Source organism: Sebastes fasciatus, chromosome 17 (assembly GCF_043250625.1).
Source record: "Sebastes fasciatus isolate fSebFas1 chromosome 17, fSebFas1.pri, whole genome shotgun sequence".
NCBI classification, from domain to species: Eukaryota; Metazoa; Chordata; class Actinopteri; order Perciformes; family Sebastidae; genus Sebastes; species Sebastes fasciatus.
In genome coordinates this window covers 31,083,705-31,095,834 of record NC_133811.1, presented here as the reverse complement: position 1 = coordinate 31,095,834, position 12,130 = coordinate 31,083,705, and the positions used below count along the sequence as shown (strand labels likewise).

Here is a 12,130-nt window from a genome sequence, read left to right as displayed (position 1 = left end):
ATCAGCTGATAAATAAGCTTTTGTTTCTTTACCTTTATGCTTATTGAAAATATTGTGCAGTCAAACTTCAGTGTCTTATAAAACATGTTCTATATACCGTATATATGCAGTAATTAGTGCGGAGTTCTACTAAAACTTTTACTCACAACACTATAAAATAATTCATTGTTTCTCAGTTCAGGATCCTCAAATGAAAATCATTCTTGTGTGAAACGTTCACATCTAAAGCTCCTTTAGTCACAGCGGTGTCACATGAATTCAAATGTAGAAGTCCAGTCACGTTTATGTGACTTGATGCATCGATGAAGGAGACCAGAATGGATCACACTACTTTTCTAATCGTCTCTTAACTGGAACAGAAATGTTTCAGATGTTCAGAAATCTGTCATCAGGAGAAAAAAAGAGTTGGTAAAAGGTGAATTCATGAATTCAGTCAGTAACATGTTCGTCCTCATATTTAGCTCTCGTTTCTCCAACACATTTACATCACAGAGGGCAAAGTGAGTTTAATGGAACAGTTCCTGAATGTGGAGCTGCAGACTTCCACAAGAGGCAACAGAAGACTTCAACATCAGACATGAGATACAGCAGTCTCACTGTCATTATACACACACGTGTTTACTATTACCGTAGTAATACTTACTGGGAATACTGGACACAATGGAAAGGTGTGTGACAGAGAGAGTCTGATAAGTTCTAGTAGATGTGTGATGATTTGCTGCTCAGTGTGAACTGATGTGGTGAGCAAGCAATGAAAACACTGAATGTATGCAATATCTTTAATGTTTTTAAGTGAAATTATTGTCATACTCTCGCGTGGTCTTTTTTTTAACTGTTTAAAACGCCAATGCAGCAAGTTAAAGACATATAGAGGACAAGGGGGAAGCTGCTGAAGTTCCCACTTGTCCTGAACGCAGCACGGTGACGTCAGGGGCTGTGTGGGCGGGGCTAAATGGGATAAGTGACCGCGAGAACACGGAGGCATCGCGAGATTTGCACATAATCCAGAGTGAATCCAGGACAGCAGAGTCTAGCAGAGAGGATACCTGCTGGATCTCAGAGACCAGGACCAGGACCAGGACCAGGACCAGGACCAGAACCAGGACCAGGACCAGGACCAGGACCAGAACCAGAACCAGGACCAGGACCAGGACCAGAACCAGGACCAGGACCAGGACCAGGAGCAGGACCAGAACCAGGACCTGAACCAGAACCAGGACCAGGACCACAACAAGGAGCAGGACCAGGAGCAGGAGCACTACAAGAGCGGAATGGAGGAGGACCAGCAGAGCAACGAGGTCCCCAGTAGACCAGCAGCAGGCTCGTCCTCTGATCCCACCGATGTTCAGGTCAGTGTTCATGACTTCATGACGTCATAACGACACTAAAGACACGAGGAAGAGTCTCGAGGGTCCCGGTATCATCCGCTCCGTCTGTTGTTACACATCAAATGTTTCTAAAGGAAATCTAAAAACCGCTCCAGGTTTTGTGTTGACGTGTTTCCTGGTTTCATCTTGAAGTTGAATCAAACTAACTAAATACTTCCTGCTTTCTTTCTTTGTGGACCTCCTCACGCGGGGCATCACGTAGGAGGTTTAATGTGGAACAATAACAGTGTGTAGTGCCCAATATTTCAGAGTCGTGGTCGGGGCCATAGATTCTAACTTACTGATATTTCAGAGTCGTGGTCGGGGCCATAGATTCTAACTTACTGATATTTCAGAGCCGTGGTCGGGCCATAGATTCTAACTTACTGATATTTCAGAGTCGTGGTCGGGGCCATAGATTCTAACTTACTGATATTTCAGAGTCGTGGTCGGGGCCATAGATTCTAACTTACTGATATTTCAGAGCCGTGGTCGGGGCCATAGATTCTAACTTACTGATATTTCAGAGCCGTGGTCGGGGCCATAGATTCTAACTTACTGATATTTCAGAGTCGTGGTCGGGGCCATAGATTCTAACTTACTGATATTTCAGAGTCGTGGTCGGGGCCATAGATTCTAACTTACTGATATTTCAGAGTCGTGGTCGGGGCCGTAGATTCTAACTTACTGATATTTCAGAGCCGTGGTCGGGGCCATAGATTCTAACTTACTGATATTTCAGAGTCGTGGTCGGGGCCATAGATTCTAACTTACTGATATTTCAGAGCCGTGGTCGGGGCCATAGATTCTAACTTACTGATATTTCAGAGCCGTGGTCGGGGCCGTAGATTCTAACTTACTGATATTTCAGAGTCGTGGTCGGGGCCGTAGATTTTAACCTACTGATATTTCAGAGCCGTGGTCGGGGCCATAGATTCTAACTTACTGATATTTCAGAGCCGTGGTCGGGGCCATAGATTCTAACTTACTGATATTTCAGAGCCGTGGTCGGGGCCGTAGATTCTAACTTACTGATATTTCAGAGCCGTGGTCGGGGCCGTAGATTCTAACTTACTGATATTTCAGAGTCGTGGTCGGGGCCATAGATTCTAACTTACTGATATTTCAGAGCCATGGTCGGGGCCGTAGATTTTAACCTGTACAAACCTCAGTCAGATAAAGGATCAATGAGTCTGGCAGACTAGATTAACATATTCTGTCCCTGCCCTCTCTCGGCTACGAAGGGATTGATGGAAAAATACTGACCATTGGAGTGCAAATTAGTTTCTACGTCTCATTCTTTGTCTCATCATGCAAATGAAAGATCTGACTCACATCGTCTTTACAGGTCTGAGTACAGGTGGGAGGTCGGCGGGAGGGTGAGGGGTGTGAATGTGATCTTATCAAGCCTGCAGTAAAACACATTCAGGTGTTAGCCAGTTGATGAGTCTCCACAGTGGGGGGGCTGCTGATGTCCTGCAGGCTCCTCCACACTGATGCCAGGTCGTTTTCAGTGTAGCTCCTGCTGCAGCATCAAAAACACTCCAATCAGTGCAGTCAAAGCAGGGGAGTCGCTCAGCTCCATAAAGGATGCTCTCTCTCTTTCTCTGTATGAAGGCAATAACATCAGAGGCTTTAAGCAGTGAAGTACTGAAACACCATCAGAGAGAAGGTTTGGTGGTGGATTCACCGTTTAACGTGAAGGACGCTGGTGCATGGTCACTAATAATGATGTCATAATTATATCATCCACGAGAGTGCAGATGAGTTTTTAAGCAGAGTGTCAGTTTCTGTCCTGTCTGTGCTCAAAGTGATAATTAAAGTAGATGTGCTGTAGTTAGTGGAAGCGTCTGGTACTGACAGTGCACGTGTAGCTGTATGGGATTGCATTTATATTTAAAATATACATAATGATAACAGAAAAACTAAAATGAGACTAAAGTTTTGGTTTTCTTGTGTATTGTACCACAGTCTGGGTGAATACTTAATTCTGATTGGCTGCAGGGTGTCCATTAATTCCTGATAATGGACACCTACTAAGTATTTCCAGCGAAACTGTCTGTTCACCGTTCTAAATTAATGCGCTGGCTGCAAAACAATCTGAATATCTTATTTACAACACGTATAACGTATATAGTATAACGTTAGTCCTTCAGTGCCTCGTCTTCTGAACACCACATGGTGGCGACTGGAACACACAAAGCTTTAGATTTTGGTGCAAAACGCATGAAAATATAAATTAATAGTCTTCATTTGTTTTCTTTGGTGAGTGACCATGGTATAAGTGAGATAACGTCCTTCGAGGTGTCCATAATCAGGAATTAATGGCCTTCGAGGAGGCTCATCAGACGGTCGTCAGGCATTATCCCTTAGATTAAATTTGTGGGCTAAAGAAATACTATTGGTCCATTGATCCCAATTAAGACTATAAAAACCCTTGGATGATATTGAGTGTGTTCAGCTGCAGAATATTTACACACGGCTCAACTCCTGCCCTTATATAGTGATTAGAGGGACCTATGCTAATAATAAACAATCAGCCACATGCCTCCAATTTATCATCAAGTGGGATTCATCATTCAGCACACCTGGTGCATCTGGAGTTGACTTCTCTTATTTTTTCTCTTAACAGAAAATTAAGAGAAAACCTAAAAGAGAGTTAAGGGAATGTTGCTGCATGAGGCCCATTGTGGGTTATGTTGTAAATGTTATTTATGGTTTTAGATAGCTCGCTCCACCATGGCATCTCACTGACTCTCTCTCTCTCTCTTTATGTCTGTCTGTTGCTATAGAAACGAAGAGAAGGAGGGGGACTCAAACGTCACAGCTGTCAGCTCTGTGGCAAATCCTTCACAACATCTGGAAGTTTAAAGATTCATGAGAGTGTTCACACTGGAGAGAAACCGTACAGCTGCGACCAATGTGGTAAAACTTTTTCTGTTGGCGGTTACCTTAAAAGCCACCAACGCATTCACACTGGAGAGAAACCGTACAGCTGCAACGAATGTGGCACAACTTTTACTCGGAGTACTCACCTTAAAAGACACCAACGCATTCACACTGGAGAGAAACCGTACAGCTGTGACCAATGTGGGGCAGTTTTCACCAGTCAAGGTAATCTAGAAAACCATCGACGTGTTCACACTGGAGAGAAACCGTACTGGTGTGACCAATGTGGGAAAACTTTTTCTCAGGATATTTCCCTTAAAGTCCATCAACGCATTCACAGTGGAGAGAAACCGTACTGGTGTGACCAATGCGGTAAAACTTTTTCTCAGGTTAATGCCCTTAACAGACACCGACTCATTCACACTGGAGAGAAACCGTACTGGTGTGACCAATGTGGGAAAACTTTTTCTCAGGATAGTTCCCTTAAAAGACACCAACGCATTCACACTGGAGAGAAACCGTACCAGTGTGACCAATGTGGTAAAACCTTTACTCAGAGTAGTCACTTTAAATCCCACCAGTGCATTCACACTGCATCGTTGTGAACATGTTTCAGAGGCCAGCTAGCTGTTTCCTCCTGCCTCTTCCCCATGCCCTGATAGCTATGTTGTTATATTCTGAATGTAGCGGAGTTAATGATTACACTTGCCATTACTAACTCTGTCTTAATATGTTTATATGTATGTACACTGAATGAATGTATTATATGTCATCTGTTTCAATATCGTGTTATTTACTTTATTATTTACTTTATTATTTAATTATTATTCATTTTATATATTATTTACTTTATTATTTAATTATTATTATTCATTTTATATATTATTTACTCTGACATCTGATTATAATGGAGGTTGCCATGGAGACCGTTGTGTGTACGTAGCATTAGCGCCCTCTACTGCGCCCCTGCAGACTTGACAGGTGCACCCCGCATCTCGTCAACAGTCTGCATGTGCCGTCTCCGTGGTAGGTTGACTTTGAATTAGCTCCGTAAATATAAAGAGCATAAGCCTTGTTTTTATGGGTAAAATTGTGTTTCTGTAAATTGTATGTCGAGCTACGCTTACAAAGTACTAGAGAAAATGCTGAATGTTGATATTAGTTGCCTCTTTGATTGTACTTTGTTGAACACGCCACGTTGTCGGTGACTTTGCTAGCTTAGTTAAAGCTAGCTGGCTAATCAACAGCAACTTCAACTGATATCATTTTGTTTTAGCATCTTTGAGAAGCTTTGCTGCTGTGAGACTGACTGGGAGATCTAACATCATCTCTGTATTATCAGGTACATGTTGTATATTTTTATATTTGTATTAATGTTAGCTTGTATGTAAATAACTTGTAAACAGTCTGCATGTGCCGTCTCCGTGCATCTTTGAGAAGCTTTGTCGCTGTGAGACTGACTGTGGGAGATCTAACATCATCTCTGTATTATCAGAATAAATGGCGAGTTGGAGCCAAAAGTGACGGTGTGTGGACATCATTAATAACACAACGCAAAGAGAGAGTACACAACTGCTACATGAGCTTCTCTCCACATTGAAGTCTGACCAACAGTGACTTTACAAAACAATTCAACAAAGAAAATAATCAGCAGATTAATGGATGGTAAAGAAAAAAATGTATTACTGGAATAAAGGTCAGTATGTAGCCGTAGCCACAATAACATACATGCTGTTTAGAACATAAAGACCAGAAACTGTTGACTGTAGTCGAACCCCTGGGCCTGTGCCCCGTAGACACGTTCAATAATCCATCCACGAGTCGACAGCTGGAGAAAGATCAAGGAGGACATTCACATCCGACACCAGAGACCATCTTTGAACAGAGACGGGGGTTACCATCTCCCCCCGAATACAACCACCTGTTATCATGTGACTGTGCTGGACTAGCGTCATGTGATGACAACTGAGGAAGGTTAAGTGCTGAAGAAGGCCATGGAAGGTGGTCAAAAGCTCCAAAAAGAGAGTATGTGAGCCTTGAGTTTAGAATGATTTATTCCAGATGTGTTCCCATTATTGTTTTTATCAGCTTCATGCATATTCTTTTGTTCTTATTGTTTTATAGTTCAACATTATATTTTCCTCCTCTGTGTAGTTTTCATTGAATAATCTTTATTTTACATTTATATTCTTGTTTTTATTTTCTATGACTGAATGTGGTTTTGAGTCAGTTAAGGTTTGTTCACGCTGATAGCAAAGAGACACAGATTGATGTTAGAGATGGCTCCAGCTGAGGTGGAGACGTGTTCGCTATTTGTTTCCATGGTAACGCCTGTTTGCATCGTGATTATTGCTGTTGAACTTGCATCCTTCCAGGATTGCTGCTTTAATAATCTAAGCTGTTCACTTCATGTTTTCAATGTTGTCATTAAATTAGTCGACACAAAGAGATGCTTTGACTCCTCATTCAAAACCGTTTCCATCAATCAATATTTGTTGAGCTGTTGTAATTGGCGTTCTCAGTAGAAGTGAATCAATAAACTTTAATAGATCTAAATATTTGTGGATGTAATTTGTTGTGTGTGTACAGTACAAAAATATCTGCTTTTCAATATCAGAGACATTAAAATCAGCTGATAAATAAGCTTTTGTTTCTTTACCTTTATGCTTATTGAAAATATTGTGCAGTCAAACTTCAGTGTCTTATAAAACATGTTCTATATACCGTATATATGCAGTAATTAGTGCTGAGTTCTACTAAAACTTTTACTCACAACACTATAAAATAATTCATTGTTTCTCAGTTCAGGATCCTCAAATGAAAATCATTCTTGTGTGAAACGTTCACATCTAAAGCTCCTTTAGTCACAGCGGTGTCACATGAATTCAAATGTAGAAGTCCAGTCACGTTTATGTGACTTGATGCATCGATGAAGGAGACCAGAATGGATCACACTACTTTTCTAATCGTCTCTTAACTGGAACAGAAATGTTTCAGATGTTCAGAAATCTGTCATCAGGAGAAAAAAAGAGTTGGTAAAAGGTGAATTCATGAATTCAGTCAGTAACATGTTCGTCCTCATATTTAGCTCTCGTTTCTCCAACACATTTACATCACAGAGGGCAAAGTGAGTTTAATGGAACAGTTCCTGAATGTGGAGCTGCAGACTTCCACAAGAGGCAACAGAAGACTTCAACATCAGACATGAGATACAGCAGTCTCACTGTCATTATACACACACGTGTTTACTATTACCGTAGTAATACTTACTGGGAATACTGGACACAATGGAAAGGTGTGTGACAGAGAGAGTCTGATAAGTTCTAGTAGATGTGTGATGATTTGCTGCTCAGTGTGAACTGATGTGGTGAGCAAGCAATGAAAACACTGAATGTATGCAATATCTTTAATGTTTTTAAGTGAAATTATTGTCATACTCTCGCGTGGTCTTTTTTTTAACTGTTTAAAACGCCAATGCAGCAAGTTAAAGACATATAGAGGACAAGGGGGAAGCTGCTGAAGTTCCCACTTGTCCTGAACGCAGCACGGTGACGTCAGGGGCTGTGTGGGCGGGGCTAAATGGGATAAGTGACCGCGAGAACACGGAGGCATCGCGAGATTTGCACATAATCCAGAGTGAATCCAGGACAGCAGAGTCTAGCAGAGAGGATACCTGCTGGATCTCAGAGACCAGGACCAGGAGCAGGAGCAGGAGCAGAACCAGGACCAGGACCAGGACCAGGACCAGGACCAGGACCAGGACCAGGACCAGGAGCAGGAGCAGGACCAGAACCAGGACCCGAACCAGAACCAGGACCAGGACCACAACAAGGAGCAGGACCAGGAGCAGGAGCACTACAAGAGCGGAATGGAGGAGGACCAGCAGAGCAACGAGGTCCCCAGTAGACCAGCAGCAGGCTCGTCCTCTGATCCCACCGATGTTCAGGTCAGTGTTCATGACTTCATGACGTCATAACGACACTAAAGACACGAGGAAGAGTCTCGAGGGTCCCGGCATCATCCGCTCCGTCTGTTGTTACACATCAAATGTTTCTAAAGGAAATCTAAAAACCGCTCCAGGTTTTGTGTTGACGTGTTTCCTGGTTTCATCTTGAAGTTGAATCAAACTAACTAAATACTTCCTGCTTTCTTTCTTTGTGGACCTCCTCACGCGGGGCATCACGTGAGGAGGTTTAATGTGGAACAATAACAGTGTGTAGTGCCCAATATTTCAGAGTCGTGGTCGGGGCCATAGATTCTAACTTACTGATATTTCAGAGTCGTGGTCGGGGCCATAGATTCTAACTTACTGATATTTCAGAGCCGTGGTCGGGGCCATAGATTCTAACTTACTGATATTTCAGAGTCGTGGTCGGGGCCATAGATTCTAACTTACTGATATTTCAGAGCCGTGGTCGGGGCCGTAGATTTTAACCTGTACAAACCTCAGTCAGATAAAGGATCAATGAGTCTGGCAGACTAGATTAACATATTCTGTCCCTGCCCTCTCTCGGCTACGAAGGGATTGATGGAAAAATACTGACCATTGGAGTGCAAATTAGTTTCTACGTCTCATTCTTTGTCTCATCATGCAAATGAAAGATCTGACTCACATCATCTTTACAGGTCTGAGTACAGGTGGTGGGGTGGAGGGGGAGGTGGGTGAGGGGTGTGAATGTGATCTTATCATATATCAAACCTGCAGTAAAACACATTCAGGTGTTAGCCAGTTGATGAGTCTCCACAGTGGGGGGGCTGCTGATGTCCTGCAGGCTCCTCCACACTGATGCCAGGTCGTTTTCAGTGTAGCTCCTGCTGCAGCATCAAAAACACTCCAATCAGTGCAGTCAAAGCAGGGGAGTCGCTCAGCTCCATAAAGGATGCTCTCTCTCTTTCTCTGTATGAAGGCAATAACATCAGAGGCTTTAAGCAGTGAAGTACTGAAACACCATCAGAGAGAAGGTTTGGTGGTGGATTCACCGTTTAACGTGAAGGACGCTGGTGCATGGTCACTAATAATGATGTCATAATTATATCATCCACGAGAGTGCAGATGAGTTTTTAAGCAGAGTGTCAGTTTCTGTCCTGTCTGTGCTCAAAGTGATAATTAAAGTAGATGTGCTGTAGTTAGTGGAAGCGTCTGGTACTGACAGTGCACGTGTAGCTGTATGGGATTGCATTTATATTTAAAATATACATAATGATAACAGAAAAACTAAAATGAGACTAAAGTTTTGGTTTTCTTGTGTATTGTACCACAGTCTGGGTGAATACTTAATTCTGATTGGCTGCAGGGTGTCCATTAATTCCTGATAATGGACACCTACTAAGTATTTCCAGCGAAACTGTCTGTTCACCGTTCTAAATTAATGCGCTGGCTGCAAAACAATCTGAATATCTTATTTACAACACGTATAACGTATATAGTATAACGTTAGTCCTTCAGTGCCTCGTCTTCTGAACACCACATGGTGGCGACTGGAACACACAAAGCTTTAGATTTTGGTGCAAAACGCATGAAAATATAAATTAATAGTCTTCATTTGTTTTCTTTGGTGAGTGACCATGGTATAAGTGAGATAACGTCCTTCGAGGTGTCCATAATCAGGAATTAATGGCCTTCGAGGAGGCTCATCAGACGGTCGTCAGGCATTATCCCTTAGATTAAATTTGTGGGCTAAAGAAATACTATTGGTCCATTGATCCCAATTAAGACTATAAAAACCCTTGGATGATATTGAGTGTGTTCAGCTGCAGAATATTTACACACGGCTCAACTCCTGCCCTTATATAGTGATTAGAGGGACCTATGCTAATAATAAACAATCAGCCACATGCCTCCAATTTATCATCAAGTGGGATTCATCATTCAGCACACCTGGTGCATCTGGAGTTGACTTCTCTTATTTTTTCTCTTAACAGAAAATTAAGAGAAAACCTAAAAGAGAGTTAAGGGAATGTTGCTGCATGAGGCCCATTGTGGGTTATGTTGTAAATGTTATTTATGGTTTTAGATAGCTCGCTCCACCATGGCATCTCACTGACTCTCTCTCTCTCTCTTTATGTCTGTCTGTTGCTATAGAAACGAAGAGAAGGAGGGGGACTCAAACGTCACAGCTGTCAGCTCTGTGGCAAATCCTTCACAACATCTGGAAGTTTAAAGATTCATGAAAGTGTTCACACTGGAGAGAAACCGTACAGCTGCGACCAATGTGGTAAAACTTTTTCTGTTGGCGGTTACCTTAAAAGCCACCAACGCATTCACACGGGAGAGAAACCGTACAGCTGCAACGAATGTGGCACAACTTTTACTCGGAGTACTCACCTTAAAAGCCACCAACGCATTCACACTGGAGAGAAACCGTACAGCTGTCACCAATGTGGGGCAGTTTTCACCAGTCAAGGTAATCTAGAAAAACATCGACGTGTTCACACGGGAGAGAAACCGTACTGGTGTGACCAATGTGGGAAAACATTTTCTCAGTATATGTCCCTTAAAGTCCATCAACGCATTCACAGTGGAGAGAAACCGTACTGGTGTGACCAATGCGGTAAAACTTTTTCTCAGATTAATGCCCTTAACAGACACCGACTCATTCACACTGGAGAGAAACCGTACTGGTGTGACCAATGTGGGAAAACTTTTTCTCAGGATAGTTCCCTTAAAAGACACCAACGCATTCACACTGGAGAGAAACCGTACCAGTGTGACCAATGTGGTAAAACCTTTACTCAGAGTAGTCACTTTAAATCCCACCAACGCATTCACACTGCATCGTTGTGAACATGTTTCAGAGGCCAGCTAGCTGTTTCCTCCTGCCTCTTCCCCATGCCCTGATAGCTATGTTGTTATATTCTGAGCTTCTCTCCACATTGAAGTCTGACCAACAGTGACTTTACAAAACAATTCAACAAAGAAAATATTCAGCATTTAAACGGATGGTAAAGAAAAAAATGTATTACTGGAATAAAGGTCAGTATGTAGCCGTAGCCACAATAACATACATGCTGTTTAGAACATAAAGACCAGAAACTGTTGACTGTAGTCGAACCCCTGGGCCTGTGCCCCGTAGACACGTTCAATAATCCATCCACGAGTCGACAGCTGGAGAAAGATCAAGGAGGACATTCACATCCGACACCAGAGACCATCTTTGAACAGAGACAGGGGTTACCATCTCCCCCCGAATACAACCACCTGTTATCATGTGACTGTGCTGGACTAGCGTCATGTGATGACAACTGAGGAAGGTTAAGTGCTGAAGAAGGCCATGGAAGGTGGTCAAAAGCTCCAAAAAGAGAGTATGTGAGCCTTGAGTTTAGAATGATTTATTCCAGATGTGTTCCCATTATTGTTTTTATCAGCTTCATGCATATTCTCTTGTTCTTATTGTTTTATAGTTCAACATTATATTTTCCTCCTTTGTGTAGTTTTCATTGAATAATCTTTATTTTACATTTATATTTACTGTTTTTATTTTCTATGACTGAATGTGGTTTTGAATTTGTCGATGTTCTCATTAAATTAGTCGACACAAAGAGATGCTTTGACTCCTCGTTTGAAACTGTTTCCATCTGTAGTGGCATTCCTTCTGAATCCCAAAAATAAGCCACAAACGAGCTGTAGGCACAGTAACTTCAGTCTGACGCGAATGACAGGAGATGTAATCCAGTTTAAAACGTTTACTGAGAAAAGTTAAATATTACATAGTGTCACACGGTAGAAAAACTATGTGCTCCCGTGTCTAACGCAGCTCTCTGCCTCCTAACTCTAATGCACACTCACTCTCTCACTATATTAAAGGGAGTCTAAATTATCAAAATAAAATATACATGCATTTGTCTCTTTACCTTTTTAAACATTATCTAAGTCA

The 12,130-nt window shown here is 42.2% G+C and overlaps 1 pseudogene; it reads left to right on the top strand.

The window, feature by feature from the left end:
• The window catches only part of LOC141754929 (uncharacterized), a 28,536-nt pseudogene that overhangs the window by 3,942 nt on the left and 12,464 nt on the right, over nt 1-12,130 (top strand).